A 3,608-nucleotide genomic window follows, 5' to 3' on the forward strand; every position below is an offset into this window, starting at 1 on the left:
ACGCTGTTCTCGAGGTGTGCGGCTCCACCTTCCCAGTTCGACGCGCAACCGGTGGGATGACAGGCGGAATCTTGAGAAAGTTTGTCTCAAACTATCCTCGATGGTGTGTTGGCTGTTCATATAGAGTGGGTGGACAGATAACTCAGGGTTAAGTTTACAGTAAGTCCTGAACTTGGATCCTTCATTTGACCGCACTCTTTCCATCTGCTCCTCTCTATCAGTTCTGATGTGGTCTAGTACATTCATGACCTGCTCCAGGTGTGAGTTCATGACACGGTTCTCCTGTTTGGTTCATTCCAGTGCAAAGCCTAGGAGGTCACCGGCCACTCCCTGCCCAACCCGTTCTCACTCTGAGCGCGTCGCATATTGACGCTTTGTCCTGTCCCTTGTGCGTCGCTTGTTACTAACATGGTACCCTTGAGCGACACATGAAACGACTTGGGCTTTCCGACTAAACTCAATGCAAACCCATGGAAGTCATCTTTGACGCTTATGGCAACTGCTCCCCTATTAGCCTAACTGCTCCACCATTAGTCAACTGCTCGCCCATTAGGGTCTGGAGGAGCTAACCTCTCCCAGACCCTAACCCTAAACCTAACCTCTCCCACCCCATGCCTAAACCTAACCTCTCCCAGACCCTAACCCTAACCTCTCCCACCCCATGCCTAAACCTAACCTCCCCCAGACCCTAAACCTAACCTCTCCCACCTCCCACGCCTAAACCTAACCTCCCCCCAGACGCTAATGGTGAGCAGTTGACTAATGGGCGAGCAGTTAGGCTGATGGGGGAGCAGTTGCCATAAGCGTCAAAGTTGACTTCTATGGGTTTGCATTGAGTTTAGTCGGAAAGCCCAAGTCGTTTCATGGGTCGCTCAAGGGTACCATGTTAGTAACAAGTGGCGCATAAGGGACGGGACAAAGCGTCAATATGCTACGTGGTCGGAGTGAGAACGTGTTGCCCTGCCGTGTACTCATCTTATGCAGGAATTTGGCCTGTTTGTCTCTTATCAGGGCTTGCACTGACGGAAGCCCTGCTTCTAGAAGGCAGGTCAGGTTTGGTGTGGTAGTCCTTAATACTCCGAGCATGATTTTGACTCCTGTCATATTGTAAAGGGTCTCTACATACATACATTTACAGTTACATTAACAGGATTGTCCTTCAGTCTTTCCATCTTCACTAATGTTTCTTCTTTGGTAACACTGTGCTGACTTTGACTTTTTGATTCCACATCTGGCATCTGCTCTAAACATGAAAACACTTTGTTGTGTTTTAGGAGGGAAATCGTCTCAGTTTAGGGGCGTAGTGGAGGCTAAACACAGTTAAAGTCCCTGGAAACCAAAATCCACAAAAACGTTCTAACTATGTTATTTAGGGTCTTATGTTAGTAATTTTGTGCCTCCGAAATTATTATACATTACTTTCAACCCAAAGCCTTAAAATCGCCACTTTTCTACAAGATTCTAAAAAGTACTTCCTCATTGAAGACAGCAGTGCGCGAGGTGCTAAAACGCAGGAGCTTATGACGTCATAAGCTCTATATAACCTTTGTACACGCGCGCAATCCGCACCCACCTATGGCAAGTCCGTTCTTTGCCCCCAGTGACAGCGCTCCCTCGCTGTCCGTCTCCTCTGTATGCAGTCTGCCAAGCGCTATGCTTGTGAGATTAGCAAGGTGTCGGGTTTCAGGCCATTCTCTCTCTCTCTCTCTCTCTCTCTCTCTCTCTCTCTAGAGAGAGAGACAGAGCCGCGGAGCAACGCGCGAACACACACACTCACACACACACACACACACACACACACACACACACAGTGTGTGCACTCATCTCTCTTTCTCCGTTTCCCTCCCCCCTCTCTCTCGCGCTCTCCGAGAGACAGAAATTTCCCTGCTGTAGATGGGACACGCCCACACATTCCGCGGGAGATAATACACTCTAAAAAATAATGAAATCTCATGAGTTTTGCCATGGCTGTCAAACCTAAATTTATATACTTTGCGACGTTCATCATCGTTCAAATTTGGCTGGTGGCTTATTAACATAGGGTCCTGTGATGTGATTAACTCAAAATGCTAAATAATAAAGAAATATTTCTGGTTTCCAGGGACTTTAAACACAGTTTACTCACCTCTTTCAAATGAGGCAGAGTTTACTCCCCTATTTTCAGATCAACTGTATAACTCAATGAGGGGAAATAAGGTGGATAAACTACTGACCTTGGATAGTTTACCCACCTCTGTATTTACCACTACACACCTGTCTCAGTTAGAATGTCATTTTCACATTTTCTCCAGCAGCTTTGATACACTTCCTGGAATTAATATAGAAGAAATACTTTATTGATTATTGGAATTAAAAACTTTATTGATCTTTACAAACATTCACTTTGGCTTCACATCACATGCTGCTAAAAGACTCTGGTTCAATCTTTCTATGCATATACGGTAGTCACTTCATCAACACAATCAATTTGTGAAACCAGCATGTCAGCACTGTGGAGGAAAACAATGTACATTTGTGGTTCACTTTTCTTTACAAAGTTACAAAGTGTCAGGAACAAAATCAACATATTAACAACTATTCCGCCATAGTAAAGACGTTTTGGTGGCTCCATTAAGGCCCATGCAGTGAAGAGAAACAGCAGAAATATTACAACCACAATACAAACAGCCAGAGATGGAAAAGTACACATTCTTTACTTAAGTAGAAGTACAGTTACTTGTGTAAAAAAGAAAAAATGGTAAAAGTAGAAGTACTGATTTAACTTGTTTACTCACGTTTAAAAAAAGGAGAGTACAGGCTCTGAAATGTACTCAAAGTATAAAAGTAAAACGTATTTCTAGTGGCTGTTTCTATACAAAGCTATCTGAACCTCACGTCATATTAATCTAATTTGAAGACTATTAAACTTAAAATATCTCCTCCAAACACATTTTAAGATGTAGGCCTATATTAAAAAAAAAAACTTTACTTTGATTAATAATTTGTGTCTGATATGGTTTGTCCACTAAAAAGTTCAATAGGCGATCATTTAAATCCTTAAAATAACATCTACTTTGTCTCCCTCATTACATTGCATCATTGATGCGATGTGACATGTTCCATGTTTAGCCTGTCACCTTACAATACATTATTTTTCACTTTGGCACTTAATATAATTCAATTATATTATTAATAAACGTAAAATGTGTTTTATTTTGAAAGTTATAACAGGAAGTGGTGTTGTTCACGATGTTTAGCTTGACCATGAACGTGCTGCGCCTCCTCCATTTTGGCCCCTGACGGTACGTGCACATCTACAATGGCAAATTCGCTTTTCCGCTGTGTCGCAGCGTTTTGTGGGCGTGCAAACCAGCTTCCAGCTTGGAGCTGTAGCCTGTAGAAACGTTGTACACAGGAGGGTGCGGGGAGGAAATGTGTAAGAAGAGCTGTCATTGGGTAGCTTCAACGAAAGGTCCCGCCCTAGTCCCGCCCCGCGAGCGTGAAGCCGCTCGGAGACAAGCCGCCTCTAGTCTGCGACAGTGAAACGCTGTGGGCGGTTCCAGCGGCAGGGGGCGCGAGGTAAATGGACCAATCAGACACGGAAATAGAGCAAGACAGCCTATCAAGAT

General features: G+C 44.0%; 1 protein-coding gene across 1 annotated transcript in view; it reads right to left on the reverse strand.

The window, feature by feature from the left end:
- Window positions 1–2,357: 2,357 nt before the first annotated feature.
- The window catches only part of LOC310791924 (NLR family CARD domain-containing protein 3-like), a 36,477-nt gene continuing 35,226 nt past the window's right edge, over window positions 2,358–3,608 (reverse strand). Inside the window, exon 6 of the mRNA XM_083653607.1 lies at window positions 2,358–3,608. This exon is cut by the window's right edge and continues 2,134 nt beyond it. The gene's annotated coding sequence lies outside the window, so the exon portion shown is untranslated.

This window comes from Poromitra crassiceps, assembly GCF_964638095.1.
Source record: "Poromitra crassiceps genome assembly, chromosome: 17".
In the NCBI taxonomy this organism is placed as follows: domain Eukaryota; kingdom Metazoa; phylum Chordata; class Actinopteri; order Beryciformes; family Melamphaidae; genus Poromitra; species Poromitra crassiceps.